The following is an 18627-nucleotide window of genomic DNA, read 5'->3' on the forward strand; positions in this document are numbered from 1 at the left end:
AACCAAGAGGATTCTGGGATGTTTGTGGTTTTTTGGTAAAAACTCTGGAAGGAAACGTCGCAGACCCATCAAGGTGGTACTCCTACTGCTCGCCTCGTCTAGAGGAATCCAAAGATATGAGTGGTTAAGCTATGGGATATGAAATGGACGAGGGACCAATAAAACAACATGAATTATGGATTGAATGCTTTTTGCTATTCACAAAATTAAACAAAAGCAGTCATGCAAACATCTGATTTAACACAGCACAGCAAAATCAGCTGCATCATTCAATTCCGCTCGTCCAGTCGGGGAGCATTCAATCACATTTATTTGATGCGACGTTTCCCATGGGATTTAATAAGCGACAATATTTTGACCCCAAACCGAGAGGATTCTGGGATGTTTGTGGCTTTTTGGTAATAACTCTGGAAGGAAACGTCTGAGACCCATCAAGGTGGTACTCGTACTGCTCGCCTCGTCGAGAGGAATCCAAAGATATGAGTGGCTAAGCTATGGGATATGAAATGGACGAGCGACCAATAAAAAACATGTATTATGCGGTTGAATGCTTTTTGCTATTCACAAAATTAAACAAAAGCCGTCATGCAAATATCTGATTTAACACAGCACAGCAAAATCAGTTGCACCATTCAATTCCGCTCGTGCAGACGGGGAGCATTCAATCACATTCATTCGATGTGACGTTTCTTATGGGATTTAATAAGCGACAAAATTTTGACCCCAAACCGAGAGAATTCCGGAATGTTTGTGTTTTTTTGGTAATAACTCTGGAAGGAAACGTCGCAGCCCCATCAAGCTGGTACTCGTACTGCTCGACTCGTCGAGAGGAATCCAAAGATATGAGTGGTTAAGCTATGGGATATAAAATGGACGAGGGACCAATAAAACAACATGAATTATGGATTGAATGCTTTTTGCTATTCACAAAATTAAACAAAAGCAGTCATGCAAATATCTGATTTAACACAGCACAGCAAAATCAGTTGCACCATTCAATTCCTGCTTGTCCAGATGGGGAGAATTCAATCACATTCATTCGATGCGACGTTTCTTATGGGATTTAATAAGCGACAACATTTTGACCCCAAACCTAGAGGATTCTGGGATGTTTGTGTTTTTTTGGTAATAACTCTGGAAGGAAACGTCGCAGCCCCATCAAGCTAGTGCTCATACTGCTCGCCTCGTCGAGAGGAATCCAAAGATATAAGTTGCTAAGCTATGGGATATGAAATGGACGAGCGACCAATAAAAAAACATGTATTATGGGGTTGAATGCTTTTTGCTATTCACAAAATTAAACAAAAGCAGTCATGCAAATATCTGATTTAACACAGCACAGCAAAATCAGTTGCACCATTCAATTCCGCTCATCCAGACGGGGAGCATTCAATCACATTTATTCGATGCGACGTTTCTTATGGGATTTAATAAGCGACAACATTTTGACCCCAAACCAAGAGGATTCTGGGATGTTTGTGGTTTTTTGGTAAAAACTCTGGAAGGAAACGTCGCAGACCCATCAAGGTGGTACTCCTACTGCTCGCCTCGTCTAGAGGAATCCAAAGATATGAGTGGTTAAGCTATGGGATATGAAATGGACGAGGGACCAATAAAACAACATGAATTATGGATTGAATGCTTTTTGCTATTCACAAAATTAAACAAAAGCAGTCATGCAAACATCTGATTTAACACAGCACAGCAAAATCAGTTGCGTCATTCAATTCCGCTCGTCCAGTTGGGGAGCATTCAATCACATTTATTCGATGCGACGTTTAACATGGGATTTAATAAGCGACAACATTTTGACCCCAAACCGAGAGGATTCTGGGATGTTTGTGGCTTTTTGGTAATAACTATGGAAGGAAACGTCTGAGACCCATCAAGGTGGTACTCGTACTGCTCGCCTCGTCGATAGGAATCCAAAGATATGAGTGGCTAAGCTATGGGATATGAAATGGACGAGCGACCAATAAAAAACATGTATTACGCGGTTGAATGCTTTTTGCTATTCACAAAATTAAACAAAAGCCGTCATGCAAATATCTGATTTAACACAGCACAGCAAAATCAGTTGCACCATTCAATTCCGCTCGTCCAGACGGGGAGCATTCAATCACATTCATTCGATGTGACGTTTCTTATGGGATTTAATAAGCGACAACATTTTGACCCCAAACCGAGAGAATTCCGGAATGTTTGTGTTTTTTTGGTAATAACTCTGGAAGGAAACGTCGCAGCCCCATCAAGCTGGTACTCGTACTGCTCGATTCGTCGAGAGGAATCCAAAGATATGAGTGGTTAAGCTATGGGATATAAAATGGACGAGGGACCAATAAAACAACATGAATTATGGATTGAATGCTTTTTGCTATTCACAAAATAAAACAAAAGCAGTCATGCAAATATCTGATTTAACACAGCACAGCAAAATCAGTTGCATCATTCAATTCCGCATCTTCCAGACGGGGAGCATTCAATCACATTCATTCGATGCGACGTTTCTTATGGGATTTAATAAGCGACAACATTTTGACCCCAAACCGAGAGAATTCCGGAATGTTTGTGTTTTTTTGGTAATAACTCTGGAAGGAAACGTCGCAGCCCCATCAAGCTGGTACTCATACTGCTCGCCTCGTCGAGAGGAATCCAAAGATTTGAGTGGTTATGCTATGGGATATGAAATGGACGAGCGACCAATAAAACAACATGTATTATGGGGTTGAATGCTTTTTGCTATTCACAAAATTAAACAAAAGCAGTCATGCAAATATCTGATTTAACACAGCACAGCAAAAATCAGTTGCACCATTCAATTCCTGCTTGTCCAGATGGGGAGAATTCAATCACATTCATTCGATGCGACGTTTCTTATGGGATTTAATAAGCGACAACATTTTGACCCCAAACCTAGAGGATTCTGGGATGTTTGTGTTTTTTTGGTAATAACTCTGGAAGGAAACGTCTGAGACCGATCAAGGTGGTACTCGTACTGCTCGCCTCGTCGAGAGTAATCCAAAGATATGAGTGGCTAAGCTATGGGATATGAAATGGACGAGCGACCAATAAAACAACATGAATTATGGATTGAATGCTTTTTGCTATTCACAAAATTAAACAAAAGCAGTCATGCAAATATCTGATTTAACACAGCACAGCAAAATCAGCTGCATCATTCAATTCCGCTCGTCCAGTCGGGGAGCATTCAATCACATTTATTTGATGCGACGTTTCCCATGGGATTTAATAAGCGACAATATTTTGACCCCAAACCGAGAGGATTCTGGGATGTTTGTGGCTTTTTGGTAATAACTCTGGAAGGAAACGTCTGAGACCCATCAAGGTGGTACTCGTACTGCTCGCCTCGTCGAGAGGAATCCAAAGATATGAGTGGCTAAGCTATGGGATATGAAATGGACGAGCGACCAATAAAAAACATGTATTATGCGGTTGAATGCTTTTTGCTATTCACAAAATTAAACAAAAGCCGTCATGCAAATATCTGATTTAACACAGCACAGCAAAATCAGTTGCACCATTCAATTCCGCTCGTCCAGACGGGGAGCATTCAATCACATTCATTCGATGTGACGTTTCTTATGGGATTTAATAAGCGACAACATTTTGACCCCAAACCGAGAGAATTCCGGAATGTTTGTGTTTTTTTGGTAATAACTCTGGAAGGAAACGTCGCAGCCCCATCAAGCTGGTACTCGTACTGCTCGACTCGTCGAGAGGAATCCAAAGATATGAGTGGTTAAGCTATGGGATATAAAATGGACGAGGGACCAATAAAACAACATGAATTATGGATTGAATGCTTTTTGCTATTCACAAAATTAAACAAAAGCAGTCATGCAAATATCTGATTTAACACAGCACAGCAAAATCAGTTGCACCATTCAATTCCTGCTTGTCCAGATGGGGAGAATTCAATCACATTCATTCGATGCGACGTTTCTTATGGGATTTAATAAGCGACAACATTTTGACCCCAAACCTAGAGGATTCTGGGATGTTTGTGTTTTTTTGGTAATAACTCTGGAAGGAAACGTCTGAGACCCATCAAGGTGGTACTCGTACTGCTCGCCTCGTCGAGAGTAATCCAAAGATATGAGTGGCTAAGCTATGGGATATGAAATGGACGAGCGACCAATAAAACAACATGAATTATGGATTGAATGCTTTTTGCTATTCACAAAATTAAACAAAAGCAGTCATGCAAATATCTGATTTAACACAGCACAGCAAAATCAGTTGCATCATTCAATTCCGCTCGTCCAGTCGGGGAGCATTCAATCACATTTATTTGATGCGACGTTTCCCATGGGATTTAATAAGCGACAATATTTTGACCCCAAACCGAGAGGATTCTGGGATGTTTGTGGCTTTTTGGTAATAACTCTGGAAGGAAACGTCTGAGACCCATCAAGGTGGTACTCGTACTGCTCGCCTCGTCGAGAGGAATCCAAAGATATGAGTGGCTAAGCTATGGGATATGAAATGGACGAGCGACCAATAAAAAAACATGTATTATGGGGTTGAATGCTTTTTGCTATTCACAAAATTAAACAAAAGCAGTCATGCAAATATCTGATTTAACACAGCACAGCAAAATCAGTTGCACCATTCAATTCCGCTCGTCCAGACGGGGAGCATTCAATCACATTTATTCGATGCGACATTTCTTATGGGATTTAATAAGCGACAACATTTTGACCCCAAACCGAGATGATTCTGGGATGTTTGTGGTTTTTTGGTAATAACTCTGGAAGGAAACGTCGCAGCCCCATCAAGCTGGTACTCATACTGCTCGCCTCGTCGAGAGGAATCCAAAGATTTGAGTGGTTATGCTATGGGATATGAAATGGACGAGCGACCAATAAAACAACATGTATTATGGGGTTGAATGCTTTTTGCTATTCACAAAATTAAACAAAAGCAGTCATGCAAATATCTGATTTAACACAGCACAGCAAAATCAGTTGCACCATTCAATTCCTGCTCGTCCAGATGGGGAGAATTCAATCACATTCATTCGATGCGACGTTTCTTATGGGATTTAATAAGCGACAACATTTTGACCCCAAACCTAGAGGATTCTGGCATGTTTGTGTTTTTTTGGTAATAACTCTGGAAGGAAACGTCTGAGACCCATCAAGGTGGTACTCGTACTGCTCGCCTCGTCGAGAGTAATCCAAAGATATGAGTGGCTAAGCTATGGGATATGAAATAGACGAGCGACCAATAAAACAACATGAATTATGGATGGAATGCTTTTTGCTATTCACAAAATTAAACAAAAGCAGTCATGCAAATATCTGATTTAACACAGCACAGCAAAATCAGATGCACCATTCAATTCCGCTCGTCCAGACGGGGAGCATTCAATCACATTTATTCGATGCGACGTTTCTTATGGGATTTAATAAGCGACAACATTTTGACCCCAAACCGAGAGGATTCTGGGATGTTTGTGGTTTTTTGGTAATAACTCTGGAAGGAAACGTCGCAGCCCCATCAAGCTGGTACTCGTACTGCTCGACTCGTCGAGAGGAATCCAAAGATATGAGTGGTTAAGCTATGGGATATGAAATGGACGAGGGACCAATAAAACAACATGAATAATGGATTGAATGCTTTTTGCTATTCACAAAATTAAACAAAAGCAGTCATGCAAATATCTGATTTAACACAGCACAGCAAAATCAGTTGCATCATTCAATTCCGCATCTTCCAGACGGGGAGCATTCATTCACATTCATTCGATGCGACGTTTCTTATGGGATTTAATAAGCGACAACATTTTGACCCCAAACCGAGAGAATTCCGGAATGTTTGTGTTTTTTTGGTAATAACTCTGGAAGGAAACGTCGCAGCCCCATCAAGCTGGTACTCATACTGCTCGCCTCGTCGAGAGGAATCCAAAGATTTGAGTGGTTATGCTATGGGATATGAAATGGACGAGCGACCAATAAAACAACATGTATTATGGGGTTGAATGCTTTTTGCTATTCACAAAATTAAACAAAAGCAGTCATGCAAATATCTGATTTAACACAGCACAGCAAAATCAGTTGCACCATTCAATTCCTGCTCGTCCAGATGGGGAGAATTCAATCACATTCATTCGATGCGACGTTTCTTATGGGATTTAATAAGCGACAACATTTTGACCCCAAACCTAGAGGATTCTGGGATGTTTGTGCTTTTTTGGTAATAACTCTGGAAGGAAACGTCTGAGACCCATCAAGGTGGTACTCGTACTGCTCGCCTCGTCGAGAGTAATCCAAAGATATGAGTGGCTAAGCTATGGGATATGAAATGGACGAGCGACCAATAAAACAACATGAATTATGGATTGAATGCTTTTTGCTATTCACAAAATTAAACAAAAGCAGTCATGCAAATATCTGATTTAGCACAGCAAAATCAGTTGCATCATTCAATTCCGCTCGTCCAGTCGGGGAGCATTCAATCACATTTATTTGATGCGACGTTTCCCATGGGATTTAATAAGCGACAATATTTTGACCCCAAACCGAGAGGATTCTGGGATGTTTGTGGCTTTTTGGTAATAACTCTGGAAGGAAACGTCTGAGACCCATCAAGGTGGTACTCGTACTGCTCGCCTCGTCGAGAGGAATCCAAAGATATGAGTGGTTAAGCTATGGGATATGAAATGGACGGGGGACCAATAAAACAACATGAATTATGGATTGAATGCTTTTTGCTATTCACAAAATAAAACAAAAGCAGTCATGCAAATATCTGATTTAACACAGCACAGCAAAATCAGTTGCATCATTCAATTCCGCATCTTCCAGACGGGGAGCATTCAATCACATTCATTCGATGCGACGTTTCTTATGGGATTTAATAAGCGACAACATTTTGACCCCAAACCGAGAGAATTCCGGAATGTTTGTGTTTTTTTGGTAATAACTCTGGAAGGAAACGTCGCAGCCCCATCAAGCTGGTACTCATACTGCTCGCCTCGTCGAGAGGAATCCAAAGATTTGAGTGGTTATGCTATGGGATATGAAATGGACGAGCGACCAATAAAACAACATGTATTATGGGGTTGAATGCTTTTTGCGATTCACAAAATTAAACAAAAGCAGTCATGCAAATATCTGATTTAACACAGCACAGCAAAAATCAGTTGCACCATTCAATTCCTGCTTGTCCAGATGGGGAGAATTCAATCACATTCATTCGATGCGACGTTTCTTATGGGATTTAATAAGCGACAACATTTTGACCCCAAACCTAGAGGATTCTGGGATGTTTGTGTTTTTTTGGTAATAACTCTGGAAGGAAACGTCTGAGACCCATCAAGGTGGTACTCGTACTGCTCGCCTCGTCGAGAGTAATCCAAAGATATGAGTGGCTAAGCTTTGGGATATGAAATGGACGAGCGACCAATAAAACAACATGAATTATGGATTGAATGCTTTTTGCTATTCACAAAATTAAACAAAAGCAGTCATGCAAATATCTGATTTAACACAGCACAGCAAAATCAGCTGCATCATTCAATTCCGCTCGTCCAGTCGGGGAGCATTCAATCACATTTATTTGATGCGACGTTTCCCATGGGATTTAATAAGCGACAATATTTTGACCCCAAACCGAGAGGATTCTGGGATGTTTGTGGCTTTTTGGTAATAACTCTGGAAGGAAACGTCTAAGACCCATCAAGGTGGTACTCGTACTGCTCGCCTCGTCGAGAGGAATCCAAAGATATGAGTGGCTAAGCTATGGGATATGAAATGGACGAGCGACCAATAAAAAACATGTATTATGCGGTTGAATGCTTTTTGCTATTCACAAAATTAAACAAAAGCCGTCATGCAAATATCTGATTTAACACAGCACAGCAAAATCAGTTGCACCATTCAATTCCGCTCGTCCAGACGGGGAGCATTCAATCACATTCATTCGATGTGACGTTTCTTATGGGATTTAATAAGCGACAACATTTTGACCCCAAACCGAGAGAATTCCGGAATGTTTGTGTTTTTTTGGTAATAACTCTGGAAGGAAACGTCGCAGCCCCATCAAGCTGGTACTCGTACTGCTCGACTCGTCGAGAGGAATCCAAAGATATGAGTGGTTAAGCTATGGGATATAAAATGGACGAGGGACCAATAAAACAACATGAATTATGGATTGAATGCTTTTTGCTATTCACACAATTAAACAAAAGCAGTCATGCAAATATCTGATTTAACACAGCACAGCAAAATCAGTTGCACCATTCAATTCCTGCTTGTCCAGATGGGGAGAATTCAATCACATTCATTCGATGCGACGTTTCTTATGGGATTTAATAAGCGACAACATTTTGACCCCAAACCTAGAGGATTCTGGGATGTTTGTGTTTTTTTGGTAATAACTCTGGAAGGAAACGTCTGAGACCCATCAAGGTGGTACTCGTACTGCTCGCCTCGTCGAGAGTAATCCAAAGATATGAGTGGCTAAGCTATGGGATATGAAATGGACGAGCGACCAATAAAACAACATGAATTATGGATTGAATGCTTTTTGCTATTCACAAAATTAAACAAAAGCAGTCATGCAAATATCTGATTTAACACAGCACAGCAAAATCAGTTGCATCATTCAATTCCGCTCGTCCAGTCGGGGAGCATTCAATCACATTTATTTGATGCGACGTTTCCCATGGGATTTAATAAGCGACAATATTTTGACCCCAAACCGAGAGGATTCTGGGATGTTTGTGGCTTTTTGGTAATAACTCTGGAAGGAAACGTCTGAGACCCATCAAGGTGGTACTCGTACTGCTCGCCTCGTCGAGAGGAATCCAAAGATATGAGTGGCTAAGCTATGGGATATGAAATGGACGAGCGACCAATAAAAAAACATGTATTATGGGGTTGAATGCTTTTTGCTATTCACAAAATTAAACAAAAGCAGTCATGCAAATATCTGATTTAACACAGCACAGCAAAATCAGTTGCACCATTCAATTCCGCTCGTCCAGACGGGGAGCATTCAATCACATTTATTCGATGCGACGTTTCTTATGGGATTTAATAAGCGACAACATTTTGACCCCAAACCGAGATGATTCTGGGATGTTTGTGGTTTTTTGGTAATAACTCTGGAAGGAAACGTCGCAGCCCCATCAAGCTGGTACTCATACTGCTCGCCTCGTCGAGAGGAATCCAAAGATTTGAGTGGTTATGCTATGGGATATGAAATGGACGAGCGACCAATAAAACAACATGTATTATGGGGTTGAATGCTTTTTGCTATTCACAAAATTAAACAAAAGCAGTCATGCAAATATCTGATTTAACACAGCACAGCAAAATCAGTTGCACCATTCAATTCCTGCTCGTCCAGATGGGGAGAATTCAATCACATTCATTCGATGCGACGTTTCTTATGGGATTTAATAAGCGACAACATTTTGACCCCAAACCTAGAGGATTCTGGCATGTTTGTGTTTTTTTGGTAATAACTCTGGAAGGAAACGTCGCAGCCCCATCAAGCTGGTACTCATACTGCTCGCCTCGTCGAGAGGAATCCAAAGATTTGAGTGGTTATGCTATGGGATATGAAATGGACGAGCGACCAATAAAACAACATGTATTATGGGGTTGAATGCTTTTTGCTATTCACAAAATTAAACAAAAGCAGTCATGCAAATATCTGATTTAACACAGCACAGCAAAATCAGTTGCACCATTCAATTCCTGCTCGTCCAGATGGGGAGAATTCAATCACATTCATTCGATGCGACGTTTCTTATGGGATTTAATAAGCGACAACATTTTGACCCCAAACCTAGAGGATTCTGGGATGTTTGTGTTTTTTTGGTAATAACTCTGGAAGGAAACGTCTGAGACCCATCAAGGTGGTACTCGTACTGCTCGCCTCGTCGAGAGTAATCCAAAGATATGAGTGGCTAAGCTATGGGATATGAAATGGACGAGCGACCAATAAAACAACATGAATTATGGATTGAATGCTTTTTGCTATTCACAAAATTAAACAAAAGCAGTCATGCAAATATCTGATTTAGCACAGCAAAATCAGTTGCATCATTCAATTCCGCTCGTCCAGTCGGGGAGCATTCAATCACATTTATTTGATGCGACGTTTCCCATGGGATTTAATAAGCGACAATATTTTGACCCCAAACCGAGAGGATTCTGGGATGTTTGTGGCTTTTTGGTAATAACTCTGGAAGGAAACGTCTGAGACCCATCAAGGTGGTACTCGTACTGCTCGCCTCGTCGAGAGGAATCCAAAGATATGAGTGGTTAAGCTATGGGATATGAAATGGACGGGGGACCAATAAAACAACATGAATTATGGATTGAATGCTTTTTGCTATTCACAAAATAAAACAAAAGCAGTCATGCAAATATCTGATTTAACACAGCACAGCAAAATCAGTTGCATCATTCAATTCCGCATCTTCCAGACGGGGAGCATTCAATCACATTCATTCGATGCGACGTTTCTTATGGGATTTAATAAGCGACAACATTTTGACCCCAAACCGAGAGAATTCCGGAATGTTTGTGTTTTTTTGGTAATAACTCTGGAAGGAAACGTCGCAGCCCCATCAAGCTGGTACTCATACTGCTCGCCTCGTCGAGAGGAATCCAAAGATTTGAGTGGTTATGCTATGGGATATGAAATGGACGAGCGACCAATAAAACAACATGTATTATGGGGTTGAATGCTTTTTGCGATTCACAAAATTAAACAAAAGCAGTCATGCAAATATCTGATTTAACACAGCACAGCAAAAATCAGTTGCACCATTCAATTCCTGCTTGTCCAGATGGGGAGAATTCAATCACATTCATTCGATGCGACGTTTCTTATGGGATTTAATAAGCGACAACATTTTGACCCCAAACCTAGAGGATTCTGGGATGTTTGTGTTTTTTTGGTAATAACTCTGGAAGGAAACGTCTGAGACCCATCAAGGTGGTACTCGTACTGCTCGCCTCGTCGAGAGTAATCCAAAGATATGAGTGGCTAAGCTTTGGGATATGAAATGGACGAGCGACCAATAAAACAACATGAATTATGGATTGAATGCTTTTTGCTATTCACAAAATTAAACAAAAGCAGTCATGCAAATATCTGATTTAACACAGCACAGCAAAATCAGCTGCATCATTCAATTCTGCTCGTCCAGTCGGGGAGCATTCAATCACATTTATTTGATGCGACGTTTCCCATGGGATTTAATAAGCGACAATATTTTGACCCCAAACCGAGAGGATTCTGGGATGTTTGTGGCTTTTTGGTAATAACTCTGGAAGGAAACGTCTAAGACCCATCAAGGTGGTACTCGTACTGCTCGCCTCGTCGAGAGGAATCCAAAGATATGAGTGGCTAAGCTATGGGATATGAAATGGACGAGCGACCAATAAAAAACATGTATTATGCGGTTGAATGCTTTTTGCTATTCACAAAATTAAACAAAAGCCGTCATGCAAATATCTGATTTAACACAGCACAGCAAAATCAGTTGCACCATTCAATTCCGCTCGTCCAGACGGGGAGCATTCAATCACATTCATTCGATGTGACGTTTCTTATGGGATTTAATAAGCGACAACATTTTGACCCCAAACCGAGAGAATTCCGGAATGTTTGTGTTTTTTTGGTAATAACTCTGGAAGGAAACGTCGCAGCCCCATCAAGCTGGTACTCGTACTGCTCGACTCGTCGAGAGGAATCCAAAGATATGAGTGGTTAAGCTATGGGATATAAAATGGACGAGGGACCAATAAAACAACATGAATTATGGATTGAATGCTTTTTGCTATTCACACAATTAAACAAAAGCAGTCATGCAAATATCTGATTTAACACAGCACAGCAAAATCAGTTGCACCATTCAATTCCTGCTTGTCCAGATGGGGAGAATTCAATCACATTCATTCGATGCGACGTTTCTTATGGGATTTAATAAGCGACAACATTTTGACCCCAAACCTAGAGGATTCTGGGATGTTTGTGTTTTTTTGGTAATAACTCTGGAAGGAAACGTCTGAGACCCATCAAGGTGGTACTCGTACTGCTCGCCTCGTCGAGAGTAATCCAAAGATATGAGTGGCTAAGCTATGGGATATGAAATGGACGAGCGACCAATAAAACAACATGAATTATGGATTGAATGCTTTTTGCTATTCACAAAATTAAACAAAAGCAGTCATGCAAATATCTGATTTAACACAGCACAGCAAAATCAGTTGCATCATTCAATTCCGCTCGTCCAGTCGGGGAGCATTCAATCACATTTATTTGATGCGACGTTTCCCATGGGATTTAATAAGCGACAATATTTTGACCCCAAACCGAGAGGATTCTGGGATGTTTGTGGCTTTTTGGTAATAACTCTGGAAGGAAACGTCTGAGACCCATCAAGGTGGTACTCGTACTGCTCGCCTCGTCGAGAGGAATCCAAAGATATGAGTGGCTAAGCTATGGGATATGAAATGGACGAGCGACCAATAAAAAAACATGTATTATGGGGTTGAATGCTTTTTGCTATTCACAAAATTAAACAAAAGCAGTCATGCAAATATCTGATTTAACACAGCACAGCAAAATCAGTTGCACCATTCAATTCCGCTCGTCCAGACGGGGAGCATTCAATCACATTTATTCGATGCGACGTTTCTTATGGGATTTAATAAGCGACAACATTTTGACCCCAAACCGAGATGATTCTGGGATGTTTGTGGTTTTTTGGTAATAACTCTGGAAGGAAACGTCGCAGCCCCATCAAGCTGGTACTCATACTGCTCGCCTCGTCGAGAGGAATCCAAAGATTTGAGTGGTTATGCTATGGGATATGAAATGGACGAGCGACCAATAAAACAACATGTATTATGGGGTTGAATGCTTTTTGCTATTCACAAAATTAAACAAAAGCAGTCATGCAAATATCTGATTTAACACAGCACAGCAAAATCAGTTGCACCATTCAATTCCTGCTCGTCCAGATGGGGAGAATTCAATCACATTCATTCGATGCGACGTTTCTTATGGGATTTAATAAGCGACAACATTTTGACCCCAAACCTAGAGGATTCTGGCATGTTTGTGTTTTTTTGGTAATAACTCTGGAAGGAAACGTCGCAGCCCCATCAAGCTGGTACTCATACTGCTCGCCTCGTCGAGAGGAATCCAAAGATTTGAGTGGTTATGCTATGGGATATGAAATGGACGAGCGACCAATAAAACAACATGTATTATGGGGTTGAATGCTTTTTGCTATTCACAAAATTAAACAAAAGCAGTCATGCAAATATCTGATTTAACACAGCACAGCAAAATCAGTTGCACCATTCAATTCCTGCTCGTCCAGATGGGGAGAATTCAATCACATTCATTCGATGCGACGTTTCTTATGGGATTTAATAAGCGACAACATTTTGACCCCAAACCTAGAGGATTCTGGCATGTTTGTGTTTTTTTGGTAATAACTCTGGAAGGAAACGTCGCAGCCCCATCAAGCTGGTACTCATACTGCTCGCCTCGTCGAGAGGAATCCAAAGATTTGAGTGGTTATGCTATGGGATATGAAATGGACGAGCGACCAATAAAACAACATGTATTATGGGGTTGAATGCTTTTTGCTATTCACAAAATTAAACAAAAGCAGTCATGCAAATATCTGATTTAACACAGCACAGCAAAATCAGTTGCACCATTCAATTCCTGCTCGTCCAGATGGGGAGAATTCAATCACATTCATTCGATGCGACGTTTCTTATGGGATTTAATAAGCGACAACATTTTGACCCCAAACCTAGAGGATTCTGGGATGTTTGTGTTTTTTTGGTAATAACTCTGGAAGGAAACGTCTGAGACCCATCAAGGTGGTACTCGTACTGCTCGCCTCGTCGAGAGTAATCCAAAGATATGAGTGGCTAAGCTATGGGATATGAAATGGACGAGCGACCAATAAAACAACATGAATTATGGATTGAATGCTTTTTGCTATTCACAAAATTAAACAAAAGCAGTCATGCAAATATCTGATTTAACACAGCACAGCAAAATCAGCTGCATCATTCAATTCCGCTCGTCCAGTCGGGGAGCATTCAATCACATTTATTTGATGCGACGTTTCCCATGGGATTTAATAAGCGACAATATTTTGACCCCAAACCGAGAGGATTCTGGGATGTTTGTGGCTTTTTGGTAATAACTCTGGAAGGAAACGTCTAAGACCCATCAAGGTGGTACTCGTACTGCTCGCCTCGTCGAGAGGAATCCAAAGATATGAGTGGCTAAGCTATGGGATATGAAATGGACGAGCGACCAATAAAAAACATGTATTATGCGGTTGAATGCTTTTTGCTATTCACAAAATTAAACAAAAGCCGTCATGCAAATATCTGATTTAACACAGCACAGCAAAATCAGTTGCACCATTCAATTCCGCTCGTCCAGACGGGGAGCATTCAATCACATTCATTCGATGTGACGTTTCTTATGGGATTTAATAAGCGACAACATTTTGACCCCAAACCGAGAGAATTCCGGAATGTTTGTGTTTTTTTGGTAATAACTCTGGAAGGAAACGTCGCAGCCCCATCAAGCTGGTACTCGTACTGCTCGACTCGTCGAGAGGAATCCAAAGATATGAGTGGTTAAGCTATGGGATATAAAATGGACGAGGGACCAATAAAACAACATGAATTATGGATTGAATGCTTTTTGCTATTCACAAAATTAAACAAAAGCAGTCATGCAAATATCTGATTTAACACAGCACAGCAAAATCAGTTGCACCATTCAATTCCTGCTTGTCCAGATGGGGAGAATTCAATCACATTCATTCGATGCGACGTTTCTTATGGGATTTAATAAGCGACAACATTTTGACCCCAAACCTAGAGGATTCTGGGATGTTTGTGTTTTTTTGGTAATAACTCTGGAAGGAAACGTCTGAGACCCATCAAGGTGGTACTCGTACTGCTCGCCTCGTCGAGAGTAATCCAAAGATATGAGTGGCTAAGCTATGGGATATGAAATGGACGAGCGACCAATAAAACAACATGAATTATGGATTGAATGCTTTTTGCTATTCACAAAATTAAACAAAAGCAGTCATGCAAATATCTGATTTAACACAGCACAGCAAAATCAGTTGCATCATTCAATTCCGCTCGTCCAGTCGGGGAGCATTCAATCACATTTATTTGATGCGACGTTTCCCATGGGATTTAATAAGCGACAATATTTTGACCCCAAACCGAGAGGATTCTGGGATGTTTGTGGCTTTTTGGTAATAACTCTGGAAGGAAACGTCTGAGACCCATCAAGCTGGTATTCATACTGCTCGCCTCGTCGAGAGGAATCCAAAGATTTGAGTGGTTATGCTATGGGATATGAAATGGACGAGCGACCAATAAAACAACATGTATTATGGGGTTGAATGCTTTTTGCTATTCACAAAATTAAACAAAAGCAGTCATGCAAATATCTGATTTAACACAGCACAGCAAAATCAGTTGCACCATTCAATTCCTGCTCGTCCAGATGGGGAGAATTCAATCACATTCATTCGATGCGACGTTTCTTATGGGATTTAATAAGCGACAACATTTTGACCCCAAACCTAGAGGATTCTGGCATGTTTGTGTTTTTTTGGTAATAACTCTGGAAGGAAACGTCGCAGCCCCATCAAGCTGGTACTCATACTGCTCGCCTCGTCGAGAGGAATCCAAAGATTTGAGTGGTTATGCTATGGGATATGAAATGGACGAGCGACCAATAAAACAACATGTATTATGGGGTTGAATGCTTTTTGCTATTCACAAAATTAAACAAAAGCAGTCATGCAAATATCTGATTTAACACAGCACAGCAAAATCAGTTGCACCATTCAATTCCTGCTCGTCCAGATGGGGAGAATTCAATCACATTCATTCGATGCGACGTTTCTTATGGGATTTAATAAGCGACAACATTTTGACCCCAAACCTAGAGGATTCTGGGATGTTTGTGTTTTTTGGTAATAACTCTGGAAGGAAACGTCTGAGACCCATCAAGGTGGTACTCGTACTGCTCGCCTCGTCGAGAGTAATCCAAAGATATGAGTGGCTAAGCTATGGGATATGAAATAGACGAGCGACCAATAAAACAACATGAATTATGGATTGAATGCTTTTTGCTATTCACAAAATTAAACAAAAGCAGTCATGCAAATATCTGATTTAACACAGCACAGCAAAATCAGATGCACCATTCAATTCCGCTCGTCCAGACGGGGAGCATTCAATCACATTTATTCGATGCGACGTTTCTTATGGGATTTAATAAGCGACAACATTTTGACCCCAAACCGAGAGGATTCTGGGATGTTTGTGGTTTTTTGGTAATAACTCTGGAAGGAAACGTCGGAGACCCATCAAGGTGGTACTCGTACTGCTCGCCTCGTCGAGAGGAATCCAAAGGTATGAGTGGCTAAGCTATGGGATATGAAATGGAGAGCGACCAATAAAAAAACATGTATTATGGGGTTGAATGCTTTTTGCTATTCACAAAATTAAACAAAAGCAGTCATACAAATATCTGATTTAACAGAGCACAGCAAAATCAGTTGCACCATTCAATTCCGCTCGTCCAGACGGGGAGCATTCAATCACATTTATTTTGATGCGACGATTCTCATGGGATTTAATAAGCGACAACATTTTGACCCCAAACCGAGAGGATTCTGGGATGTTTGTGGTTTTTGGTAATAACGCTGGAAGGAAACGTCGGAGACCCATCAAGTTGGTACTCGTACTGCTCGCCTCGTCGAGAGGATCCAAAGATATGAGTGGTTAAGCTATGGGATATGAAATGGACGAGGGACCAATAAAACAACATGAATTATGGATTGAATGCTTTTTGCTATTCACAAAATAAAACAAAAGCAGTCATGCAAATATCTGATTTAACACAGCACAGCAAAATCAGTTGCATCATTCAATTCCGCTCGTCCAGACGGGGAGCATTCAATCACATTCATTCGATGCGACGTTTCTTATGGGATTTAATAAGCGATAACATTTTGACCCCAAACCGAGAGAATTCCGGAATGTTTGTGTTTTTTTGGTAATAACTCTGGAAGGAAACGTCGCAGCCCCATCAAGCTGGTACTCGTACTGCTCGGCTCGTCGAGAGGAATCCAAAGATATGAGTGGTTAAGCTATGGGATATGAAATGGACGAGCGACCAATAAAAAACTTGTATTATGGGGTTGAATGCTTTTTGCTATTCACAAAATTAAACAAAAGCAGTCATGCAAATAGCTGATTTAACACAGCACAGCAAAATCAGTTGCACCATTCAATTCCTGCTCGTCCAGATGGGGAGAATTCAATCACATTCATTCGATGCGACGTTTCTTATGGGATTTAATAAGCGACAACATTTTGACCCCAAACCTAGAGGATTCTGGGATGTTTGTGTTTTTTTGGTAATAACTCTGGAAGGAAACGGCGGAGACCCATCAAGGTGGTACTCGTACTGCTCGCCTCGTCGAGAGTAATCCAAAGATATGAGTGGCTAAGCTATGGGATATGAAATGGACGAGCGACCAATAAAACAACATGAATTATGGATTGAATGCTTTTTGCTATTCACAAAATTAAACAAAAGCAGTCATGCAAATATCTGATTTAACACAGCACAGCAAAATCAGTTGCATCATTCAATTCTGCTCGTCCAGTCGGGGAGCATTCAATCACATTTATTTGATGCGACGTTTCCCATGGGATTTAATAAGCGACAATATTTTGACCCCAAACCGAGAGGATTCTGGGATGTTTGTGGCTTTTTGGTAATAACTCTGGAAGGAAACGTCTGAGACCCATCAAGGTGGTACTCGTACTGCTCGCCTCGTCGAGAGGAATCCAAAGATATGAGTGGCTAAGCTATGGGATATGAAATGGACGAGCGACTAATAAAAAAACATGTATTATGGGGTTGAATGCTTTTTGCTATTCACAAAATTAAACAAAAGCAGTCATGCAAATATCTGATTTAACACAGTACAGCAAAATCAGTTGCACCATTCAATTCCGCTCGTCCAGACGGGGAGCATTCAATCACATTTATTTGATGCGACGTTTCTTATGGGATTTAATAAGCGACAACATTTTGACCCCAAACCGAGAGGATTCTGGGATGTTTGTGGTTTTTTGGTAATAACTCTGGAAGGAAACGTCGCAGCCCCATCAAGCTGGTACTCATACTGCTCGCCTCGTCGAGAGGAATCCAAAGATTTGAGTGGTTATGCTATGGGATATGAAATGGACGAGCGACCAATAAAACAACATGTATTATGGGGTTGAATGCTTTTTGCTATTCACAAAATTAAACAAAAGCAGTCATGCAAATATCTGATTTAACTCAGCACAGCAAAATCAGTTGCACCATTCAATTCCTGCTCGTCCAGATGGGGAAAATTCAATCACATTCATTCGATGCGACGTTTCTTATGGGATTTAATAAGCGACAACATTTTGACCCCAAACCGAGAGGATTCTGGGATGTTTGTGGTTTTTTGGTAATAACTCTGGAAGGAAACGTCGCAGCCCCATCAAGCTGGTACTC

The sequence above is a fragment of the Petromyzon marinus genome, chromosome 24 (assembly GCF_048934315.1).
Source record: "Petromyzon marinus isolate PM22_M1 ecotype Great Lakes invasive population chromosome 24, UKy_Petmar_22M1.pri1.0, whole genome shotgun sequence".
NCBI lineage: Eukaryota > Metazoa > Chordata > Hyperoartia > Petromyzontiformes > Petromyzontidae > Petromyzon > Petromyzon marinus.